Raw genomic sequence first — 12,531 nt, 5'->3', positions numbered from 1 at the left:
CATTATCAACAAATAACTATCACCACCTTCCATACTCAAATCTCGATTAACTTACTCATATTAACAGCAGCAGGAAATGTCATTTTTTGTGGGTTTAGCAGCACTGGTTGAGCACTGAATATGTACAGTCACCGGCAATAAATATGGGACACCAAGATCCTGAATTGCTCGCTTCCCTGCAATGTTGTGTTGCCTAACTATACGGCGATAAGTGGATTTTAATAGTAAATTTCCAATGGTAAATTCTATCGTCGCCGTAGAGTTAGGCAACACACATAACGCCTTGCAGGGAAGCGAGTATTTCAGAATCTAGAATTTTTATTGTCAGTGACTGTACATACGTTTCGTAATTTTTACTATTGTGAGTGAAGCCACCATTGACCTAGCCCCACCAAAATGTATTATCATTTTTCTACTCTATTATAGTAGCAATATTTTTTTTCGTAGCACTACAGCAGCAAAAATATTTAGAGTAATTTGTGCCGTTCTTTGTCAGACTGTCCACGGATTTCTAGATTTCCGATTGAAGAGGGGTTGGTCCTCTGAACTCTGAAAAGTGTCACTTACTGTGTCTCCGAAAATGGTCACTGTTATTCAGTTCCTGGTTTCGATCTGGAAAGGAGGTCATGATATTTCCCCGTATCTATCTCACCATGGCCGAAAGGTTGAAAATATCGAGCCATCTTCTTCTTGGAGTGAATTCTGTGGACTATTCTCATTTATCCTTCTGAGAGACACAATTTCTGAACTTGCATGTATTATCAATTACGCACACTGCCATCCATACCTTACTGCATGATATTCAGAAGAAGTCGGGGAAAAGAATTGACGATTAGACTAGGCAATGCTGAATAGTGAACGTTGGCACCAAACCGCTTTTATTTCCACCCTCTTAACTTCCCGCACTAGTTTCTGTGTCAATCGGAAAGGAGAGAAATTTCGTTTGCTGGACAGTAAAGGGTGAATGGAATCCAGAAAAGCAGCGATCATTCACAAGCTGTTGCCGCTTCGTAGTTTCATTCTCACTTTCTTTATGTAACTCGTTTTGTTCAGTTTCCGCGGTAGAGGTTAGCGAACTGTATGTACATTTGAGCATTCCCACCGTGTAGCGTAGCGTAGCCCCCCCCCCCCCCATTTCCAAACACATGCACATAACCTGGTGTTAACAGTAGTTAGCGTGGTTTCTGCCACAATGGCCAACGATCGCCAAGAGCGTGAACAGCAACAGACCAAAGTCGATTTATAAGTCTATGTCTGCATCTGTTGTCTACGCGTAGATTATATTCGCTCATAGCTTATGTAATTTGCACACACTGGCATACTCAGGACGGAGTTGATGAGGCTACAGCACCCTCCAAGATTTTCAAATGAGAACAGTAAAAAACTCGGGAAAAGAAGGAAAGACAGTACTACTACAGCGCCTAGAATAACGTAGTGTGGAAAACGGCATGGATCTGCGCTCTCTGGATGGTTCCACTCGAAAATGATCCGCTAGAGGCGCTGGTGTTGACCCCGGTGCTTGGTGTTCGACTGCTTATAATGGAAGTAAATGGAGTTTTCGCTGCAACGTCTGATTCTTTTACATGAAGCATTTCTATGAATGTGATAATTGCTATGATATTTGGTACAGAGGTCGCGAAGATATTAACGAACATTCTAGACAGTCGACCTCGTCCTGTTATCGTCATACTTTCGTTAATAATACGGGAGAAAAAATACGCGTGGAATGTTCTTGGCAACTAAATTTTTGTGTATGAATTAGGTTCATTATTATTATCATCATCATCATTTCTTTTAAATATATACGCACTGAAGCATTTGTATTTTGGATATTTACTGTCTCTTTTCTTAAACTAATCACGGCGATGATGATAATGATGATTGCATGAAACGACAAGGGGAACCCCACAAAACTTTCTTAGTGCCATCGACATGAGTGTAAGGCAACTTTCAAACCAATGGGACAAGCGACACGGGATGTTCACACTGTCACACTAGTGACACACACTTCCAGACTGTAAAATAGCATTCATTGCACATGAGGGTCCAAACAGCAAACGACACGTTCATATAGTGTATTCGCGTGCTACTTGTTACTTCGGTCGGAAAGCTCCTTAAAGGAAGGGTGCTGAGACCGAAGCGACGCGCTACAGGGGGAGTTCCCAACTAAGCAACAAGCGACATGGTGCCTTCAGTCTATTAGCAAGCGTTGCTTGCGAAGAACAGATAGGCGACACGATAAACCGCACATTACAACAACAGATCTAGGCGACACGATAAGCCACACGTGTCGCTTTGTCGCTTCTGCGTCGCTCAAACTGGGCCATTTCCTCAATAGCTTGCAACATGTTGCCGTGGTTTGTAGTTCGCGCATACGCGATGCAATGAGTGTCTTGCTTTAGTGAGATTGCGCACCAAAGCGACAAGTGGCACGCGACACTTATCGCTTGAGGATTTCACCAACCGAACGCTGGCCTGTGCTTCCCGTCATGCCGCTACGATGTGAAATGTTGCTCTTGATTGGCTCCTTTCCAAGCAACATGTGTCACTTCGGTATGAAAGTTGCCTTGGACCGAATGACCCGTGTCGCTTTGGTGTGAAATCCTCGTATCGTTTGTCGCGTGTCGCTTTGGTGTAAAATCTCCTTGAGGAAACGGTGCAATCAGAGCTTTTGTCCCTACGGTTCGAAAGGCTGCATTGATTTCCGACTGCTCGCTTTCAAGCGACATTTGTGGTTTGTCGCCTCGGTATGAAATATCTCTCAGGATACGATTTATATTCTAATAACATAGAAAAATAAACTCTAATACACTGTCCAAGACCTGACGTCCGGAATCACATTGCGATGTTTCTTCTTGTGTTACGCACACATGCTATTTATTTATTTATTTTATTTTACTTTTCTTTCCAAATTAATGCCATTTCGTGACTGCAAATCACTCCACAAATATAACTGTTTCCATCAATTCACGTATCACCTTTCAAGACAAACAAATCTACATAATATATTCCAAAAACTAACAAAGCCGCATTACTTTCATAAGAAAATTAGCACCGACATTGATCACACTGCCATCTAAATTTCTCATTCGTCTGGGGAACCAGTTTCTTGGGTCGTTTTCCACACTACGTTATTCAAGGCGCTGTAGTACTGCCAATGAACTCCTTATTTTTCTCCATCAACAAATTTCAAGACGAAAGTTATAAATGGTAATTATGAAATATTTTACTGCGTATCCCTCTTCTCCTAGAACGCAGCTAATATCTACTTAGGCAATGTACACCACACTAAATATTAATTTTTACACTTGTTGGAAAGAAAACTTTAATTTTGCAACCATGTTGGTTCATATCCAGATAAAAGCGATCCTACTCTTTTTCAAGCAACATCTGTTGGGGAAAAAGGTAAAATGCAGACAATAAGCACGTGGCGATTGTGAGAGTAGCTTATTGCATTTTTCAAGCAGTCTTGAGTATCAGTGGCGGAGATTATGGGGGGAGAGGGGAACAATTGGCCCCCGCCCCCACTTTTTGCCACTTTTGCACCTGCACTATGCTAAACCTTATGCACCAAGGGAAAGTAAACTGACCTTGCCCCCCACCATAACTTTATGCACCTTACCCCCTAATTTTGGAACCCAATCGCCGCCACTGATGAGAATTGTTATTATATCCCGTTTGATACAGTGGAAAATTATGTTTAATTGTAAAGCATAGTGCTGGCTACTTCTCACACTTCTTCAACAATTGAAATTCAGAGTAATCATATTTCGTTTCATTAACGCCAGTTGTTTAAGTAACTCTCGTCATCATGTTGTTTGCACAGGCTACATTATCTACGCCACGTGTATTACGTAGTACACATATAATGTAGACAATCGTTTACACGTATGCACACAAACACTGGTTACCACACAGTGTTCGGGAAACAATGATTCTTGGCCCTTCTTCACTTTGCCTTTCACATATGTGGCAACAACGCACTTCTGTATAGACGCCTGCTTCGTGTCTCCTAGCATAGTTAATACACTGAAATATTCCCATTAGCTGCCACAAAAGGAAATAATAATTAGGGCTATGATTTTTATGAATATGCATATTCTTTCTGGTAATCCACCAACGTACTTGCTCTAGTATGTACAGTCACCAGCAGTTGAAGTGGAACACCTAGATCCTGAATACTCGCTTTCCTGCAAGGCGTTGTGTGTGTAGCCCGTTGTAGAAGTCGTCATTCAAAATTTGCTATTATAACCCACTTATCGCCGTAAAGTTAGGCAACACATAATGCCTAGCAGGGAAGCGAGTATTTCAGGATCTAGGTTCTCATTTTATTGCTGGTGACTGTACATGTTTTGTGACGAATTAAGGTACTTCCAGCTTGACCGAGATAAGAATGCCCTTGTGGTGCTGTATTCGCAGGGCTCAGGAGAAAACAAATGACTATTCACTTTAGTTCGTGAGTTTGCCGAGTTCATTCTTATTTTGGTTAAGCTGTATGATGGATTTGTTGGGGCATTTTTGTGCATTCCTTAGCATTTACGGTCCAATAAGGCATGTTCGTGGCATTTTAGGTCTTTATTTAGGCTGTGTCCAAAAGGTACAAAGTACATACTTGAAGTACAGTCTTGACGGAAGTGACGTCACCTAGTGCAGTTCGAAAGCGCCAAGCAAACGAGTGTACAAGACCAGAGGACACAGCACACGAGCGGTGCACACTTGCGATCTGTGCTTGCTTTTCATTTGTTAAAAAATGGACGTCTGAAGTCAATCAGCTGGTAGTTGTAGTTCTTCCATTGTGTGGAAATGTAAGTAAACAAGTTTTTAAAATACTATGTAATTTTATTTATTGGTTTTATTCATATATGCGTGGTTTCTTTCTTCTATAGTGAGAAGGTGTTTAAAAGTGAGAAAAGAATTTATTTTCCCGCGATCGTAAACCATGTTGCGGAATGTGTGAAAATTAATTTGAAAGAGCAAATTTCTTTCATATTTCTATAATTAATAACGTGCTGTGTTATATAAACTGCACGCCGAGTCATGTGTGTGTTGTTCACGGAAAACAAGAGTGGCACATACAGTCGATGTTTGATAATTTTAGTTTCGAAGCAACTTTTGTTGCATTCCTCACTTGTGTTGGCGCTGCAGTCGAAGTGCAGTTCGAAAGCTTTCCGCTTCCAGGCTTCAAGACCGCACTGCGAGTATGCTCTCGAAGTATGCTCGCTTCAAGTATGGTCTTGCAGCTTTCGGACACAGCCTTAGTCATTTTCTTACTTTTGGAGCTTAAATACATTTAGCGATTTATTATAATATTGAATTTCTCCTTATATTTAGTCTAATAGACCGACCTTCACGAACCTTTAAGTCCACTGTTCATTGACCTTCACTAAACGTGAAAAAAATGTTTGTAACAAACTGAAACCTAAACCTACTGAAACTCAAACATTGAACTCAGATGATAGGCTTTGTTGCAATTTATTGTATCTGGAGTGGTAGTAAAAGAATCATTTTGATTTGAGATATTTTTTTGTGTTTAAATTGTTTTTTTAAAATGTAATTTTATTTTTTAATGTCTTGTTTAGTGTGTGATTGTAAGTTGCTTCTGGTTAGTGCTACCAGAATCAAACAGGTGAACAAGTAGGGATCAGTCAAGTTGCCTAAACAGTTGTGTACCTATACAGGGTGATTCTTTATGTAGTTTACAACTTCAATAAATTATAATTATTTATTGGAACCACATTCAGACTTGGTTTATATGTCATATGCAGCAAAACACTTCAAGTTTTGACTCACGTAGTGTGTAGTTGTGGAGTTGATCACATGCGGCGCCACCGGTCTATCGTTGAAAATGGCTTTCACTGGTGCGGAAAGAGCTAAGTGCGTGTTCTGGTTCGAAGAAACACTCCACTCGACTTTTTTTGTGGGCGTTTGTGAAAGATAGGGTGTACACCCCTCCCCTACCTCATAATCATCATGAACTTCAAGATCGCATAACAACAGCCATCGCTAATGTTACCCCTGAAATGCTGGTTAATGTTTGGCAGGAAATTGACTTTCGTTGGGATGTGTCCAGGATGACCAACGGTGCACACATTGAACCGTAACAGATTTCTAATAAAAAACTTGAAGTGTTTTGCGGCATAATGACATATAAACCAAGTCTGTATGTGGTTCCAATAAATAATTATAAATTATTGAAGTTGTAAACTACATAAAGAATCACCCTGTATTAATCCGTTTCGAGACATTTCAATCTCTCTGTAATTATATCCTGTATTTGAATATATAGTTTAGGGTTTTGTATGTATTTGTACATGTTATTTGTCTTATGAAAATCTTCTCTGCGAATGGAAAGATTTTGACATGCCAGACAGCGCCAGAACGCTTCTTACTCGCAACATAGAAGCACTTACATGTTTGCTAGACATAACTTGAATAACAAAAGTAATACTATATTTATTTATTGTGTATTTATTTACTATACTGGTATTGTAGAAAGTGGAGACTCCTTCTGAGGTTTTACTTTAATCTCACCTATAGTGCAAATGTAGCAGTATAGATGAAGTTGTTATTAATTTATTATTCAAGAAGTAGACGCTGCAGGTCTGGTCGGGGTATGGAATAAATTGTAAATAAGTTGTATGTAATAAATTCGATGAAATGAGGCAGAAATATTTCATAAGGAAACCTTACCTTTACCGATTTGTATTATTGTTATTATCGTTGCTTTTTGTCACTTTTGGCTAATCGCGACGATGAAGATGAGTGATGATATGATGAAATTGACGAAGGGACATTCGCAAAGAACACCCATGGCAGGACCGAGATCTGAATCCTGGAATTTCGTTGGCGACATCGAAGGTCGACCACTTAAAGAGCTTGATCACCAAACTTTACGTCGTCGTCGAGTAGCACCGTTAGGAACAATGCAAGGTAAGTAAATAATAGCTTAATCATCCAACCGAACCTTTTTCAAGTCTGAAAATATTTAGCACCACGTACCGTGGGATTCACTAGTATTGTTCGGTAATTTGTCCATGACTATTTTCATTATTTTTTCTCTTACATCCTATGTGTTTTTAAGCAATGCATTTTTATGTATGCTGGTGCAGAAGTTGTCAACAGTTTGTTTTGAGTTTTCTTTTAATTCTTGAAGCTCTTATTGGGTTAGTAAATAAAATGCACGAACATTTGATGGACAATTTGCACGGTAATACTCATGGATCCCACTGTACAACATTTCACACGATTTTATGATATGATTAAAGTTTCTAAGTCACTGTTGCAGAAGTGTGAAAAATTGAGCTAAACATCTTATTTTCTCAATATATCAGTGTTCTATGGTTATAACAGAACAATATATTATTAATGAGCAATTAATTTATAGGCTACCTTAAATCTTATAATCTAACGTGGAACTCTACATTTTCATGACGGTTCTTTCCACACAAGACATTGAAGTGAATTTACACTTGTTGCATATGAGCTTGTATTTTCATATTAATAATAATAATAATAATGAACACGTAATCAATTGTACGTGTACACTATATTTATTAATATTGAAGTATTTACTTACTGTCATGGCCGTCTCCAAAATTTTTTGTATGCGGTGTCAGTCCATTTATAAGAGTTGAATGGTAGAAATAATAACAATAATAATAATTATCAATGTCCTTATAATTATTATTGTAACGTAAAATAAACTATAAATAATAAAAATAGACAAATTTTATTCATAAATTATTATTATTATCATTATTATTATTATATGCTTGGGGACACTTTTCTAGTCAATCAACCAAATTAGTGAATATCCAGCACAACTGATTTTTATTATTTTTTATATTTAATACAGTTAGTGCATTAAGTGCATAGTTATTTTATTTTGTTATCAACCTTAGACACCTCGTTCAAGAAAAATATTTAAAAGCAGGGTGAAATTTTATTCATGGTATTCATAGTGCGTGCCCTCTTACACATACATAAAACTCTTATTTTGGGAATTTCGAAACTGTGAAACCATTAATTATTTTGTTAAATGGTAGAATTTGAAAACATAACGTGGTTTCTATATTTCTCACTCACTTTTCTCGATTTAACCAATTTTTTACTTCGTTCTTCTGTTCAATCCTCTCTAACTAAACGTTATTTCAGTTATTAACAATAAACATAACATGTTTCTGATTTTTTGTTGAAGGATGTCAATTTAGGTGGGGAGGGGTTGACGGACCGGTTCAACCCCAAGGTTACTGCTGCCCATATTGCCTCCTCCCCTTTTAGACACTGAAAGAAACCGTTCGTAAATGTTGCATCTAATATGATATAATACGCCCGTAAAACACATATCGCAAACTACAGGCGACTCAGAAACTCTTTTTGTTATTTAGCGTCGCTTTTCTGCATCTTTTGGCTTACCGCGGCGATAAGGATGCGTGATTATATGTTGAAATTAACAAAGAGAGAGGATGAAGGATCACAAATGCCCAGTCTGGGATTCGAACCTTGGACCCCTGGCGTCCTAGCCAAGGCCGACTTTAGGCCGGATACTTTTCACCATCCGTGCAAAATTTATTGGATGGACAGATCATTCTCATTCCGTTTCTCTTCTTATATCCCTTCTTGTTACTTTTATATATCTTAGTCACACTTTCTTATTATTCTGTTCATTTCTCTCTTTGTTATTTCTTCCGTTCAGCCACTTCTCTCTCTTTCTATTTTATACTGTTTCTCTGTCCTTTCAAATTATCCTCTCTCCTATTTCTATGTCTTTCTGTATTGACCGTCCGCCGTGGCGGAGTGGTTAGAACAGCGCGCTATGACGCAAGAGGTCCTAGGTTTGAATCCATTCCTTGGCATGAGTATTCTTTGTGAGTGTCCCTTCATCAATTCCATCATATCATCCCTTATCGTCGCGATTAGGCAAAAGTGGCATAAAGGCGACGCTAAAACAAAAACCAAATCTATATTTTAATTTTCTCTCATTATCTGTTGTAGATTTCAGGGGCGGCGCCAGAATTTTTCGATCGGGTGGGCAGAAGCTGTATATTGATAAATTAGGGTGGGCAGTACAAACGTAAGGCATTATGTAAGTTTGACTAACATATATCCTCCCCTCCTCTCTGTCTTTCACTCGAGATCTCCCTTTTACCTTGTGTAGAAAGCGATTTGAAAGCAAGAAATTCATCAAACATCGTATTCAGTAATTCGTATCTTTTTCACAGATTATTTGTGCTGTAAGTGTGACCTATTCGAACACACTCAAATGTCAAACTCCCTCCTAAATAATACACCCTGGAAACTGTATTCTTGTAGGCAAATGAGTCTCTGGTGCCTGTAACCGCAGTCAAAATATTCCTTTTGGTGGTTTGTGTCTCCGTGCTTGTTTGATTGATTGATTGATTTGGTGTTTTAAGTCCACTTTATGCACAGTTAAGGCTAATCGGGACAGGACCTACAGTTTAAAGTTGGATCCGAGCTACTATGTGCCTCCACCCGGTAACGAACCCGGGACCCCGTGCATCTTTGTGTTCGTCACTTCAAGAGGTTCGTCTAATTACCATTCAACCTCACCGTCACCATTGGTCACAATACTAGCAGATAATCGACTTGAAATATAACAATGAGTCAAATCAGTCTTGATTACTTTCCACAAATAGAGTATCAACAGTTCATAGCACTTTGAAAGTTGAGGTAGTAATTTCAACTCCACAAGGCTTCATTTTTTATCAAAACAGAAAACTTCGCGAACAACGACGATGCTTTATACAAGTCTCAAATATTTTTGCCCGTACGTGAAAGAAATAGTTTAAATCTCAGGCCAATCCATGGGCGTCCGGAAGGGGGAGAAAGTGACATTTCCCCCCATGGAAAATTGATATTACGTACTTTAAATTTATACATTACACACATTTCATTCACAGTAATTTATGTTAATTATTGGAAGGGTGGGTGTTGTAGGAACATTAGAGCTTGAATTTTAATCAGTGTTTCTTTGAGGGGGCAGCACTATTAAGGGGGAAATAAGTCTAGTTTATCCCCCTGGAAAATTTACCATGCTTGCCCCTCCTTGGAAAAAATTCTGCCGACGTCCATTGGCCAATCATTATAATAATAGTAATCCACCTCTTAAATGGACGCATCTTATGTTATGATAAAATGATGCGGTTGACGGAGTTATTTCTGTATATCGTCTCTCCGATCGCATAACGCTCTCGCCTTATAATTAAGTATTCCTGGGTTCGATTTCCAGTGGAAGACCAATGAACTACAGTTTAAAATGGAAATCTAGTGACAATTAGTCTATTTGAGCATGTGGATTTTAAAAAAATCACTACTGGATTATTTGCAATTTTTTTCTTTAATTTGGCTACCTCATTATAGGTTCTAGTTATTGGACTTTTAACCACTGTTGTAAAAAGTCCAAAGACTAGAATGAATAAATCACCACTCATTATAGGTCTCTGACACCCTTGAGTCAAGATTTCTTTCCACCCCTTTCTTCCTCTTCTTTGAAATTCATGCAAGTTAATCATAAGAACTGCATAACTGATAGTGAAAATTTATATGTTGGAAGAGAACCAGTGACGTGTGGTGATGTCTACACTTGGGGTAGCAATCAGTAGCGTGCCCAAGGGAGGTTGGTGTGGGTCATATTCCCCCTCCCCCATTTAGGGTCCAGTATTCCTAAAAATAGAACGTCAAAGAAAGGAAAGGATTGCAAAATGAGGAAGGACTACTGAAAAGAAGCACATGTTTTCCCACCCACTTTCGAAAATCCAAAACATGTTGATTTGACTATTAAGGCAGAGATCCCGGATTCGAACCCCGACCTGGGCATGGGTGTTATTTGTGTTCATCAATTTTATCGTATCATCTTGCCGATTAGCCAAAAGTGTAGGAAAAGCGAAGTAAAACAAACCAAATCAAACAATCAATCAATGATTTGATTTATGCTACTTAGCGTCGCTGACACATTTGGTTAATCGCGAAAATGATACAATACAATTAATAAAGAGACTGGTGTCGTAGCGTGCAGTGATAGCTACTCCCCCTCGGTTTGTTGTTTTGTGTTTAAGTCCACTTTATGTACATAAAAGTTAATCGGGACTGGACCTACAGTTTAAAGTGGGATCCGAACCACTATGTGCCTCCACCGGGTACCGATCCGGGACCACTTGCACTCCCCCACGGAGGTCGGCAGACAACAAACATGAGTGGAAACTCCAACTATTCGGATACGTGGGTATCGACAAAGCAAACTGCGTATTTACTCAGTGGTACGTAAATTTCAATTGGATTTTTGAAACACCATATTTGTATATGATTAACGTTTTTTTTTTTTTTTTTTAAAAAAAATTGCATTGCTTGATTTCCCTAATTTCTCCATCTCACGATCTCGTTACTGAAGGATCCGGGTCAAGCCCTGGCCTGTGCATGAGCTTTCCTTTGTAACCACTCTTCATCCGTTTAATTTAATCAACGTTCATCGTCATCGCAGAATTTAGGTAAAGTGGTGGAAAAGCAACGCTAAAGAAAGGGGGGAAAATACAAATAATTTCCTTCCAGTGCATCTGCAGGGCACTGTGAAATCAGGAGTTCAGAGTTTTCTGTTTATGATTGTCCCTAGTGAGTCGTGACTTCCATAAGCTCATTAGCTACTTATCGCGATTAAATCTATACAGCTAGAAAAAGCGATGGGAGGTGGAAAAAATTCAATATATTAAAGGAGATAAACAGGTAACAAAACACAATTTTTTTCTACTTTCTTCAATGATATTCATTTGGCTTTTTGAGTTCTGGGATACATTTTTTATTCCAAATTATTTCATTATTCACTGCAGAGTACAACACATAGAAACAAGAATGGGCGCTCGTCACGGGCTCGAATTCCGACCTGAATTGTTCTTTGTGAGGTCCCTTCATCAATTTCATTATATCATCACTCATCCTCATTTTCGCGATAACCAAATGTGGCAGAAATGTGAAGTAAAATAAACCAAACCAACAACAACAATTAGAACGCGCGTTTTCTTGCCAAATTAATACATCCATATTTATTACTCTTTAGCTTACCCATTTTTTATTGGAGGCCAAATTATTAGTATATTTAAATAAAACACTACTAAAACGAGAGCGAGAGAGAGCGTGAGCAAGTATTTGTTATTTAATCATTATATATTTGCATATTTGAATAAAAGAGAAAAGAAACCGTAACATTTTTGTCTGCGCATAATACAAGTAAAACTACATCCCATGTTATACATACATATTGTACAACGTTTAGAAGGTTGTGTATATACAGAGAAAATAAGTACTGCAGAAAATTTTCCCCTGAGTTCTTTAGAGGATTTACAAACGAATCGAAGGAAAACCAATCCCCTATCTGTCCTATTGGAGATAGACTGGAGGACCTGAAACCACGGGCTTTCAACCATTGGAGCGGAGGGCGAGGGGGCAAGGGAAGTACAGGCAGAAATCTTCCCTTTCCCTTCGGGCGGTTGTCTATACCTGGATCTGGTAAGGCGGAGGAAT

This window comes from Lepisma saccharinum, chromosome 5 (assembly GCF_977018435.1).
Source record: "Lepisma saccharinum chromosome 5, izLepSacc3.1, whole genome shotgun sequence".
Taxonomy (NCBI): Eukaryota; Metazoa; Arthropoda; class Insecta; order Zygentoma; family Lepismatidae; genus Lepisma; species Lepisma saccharinum.
This window is presented reverse-complemented; position numbering follows the sequence as displayed.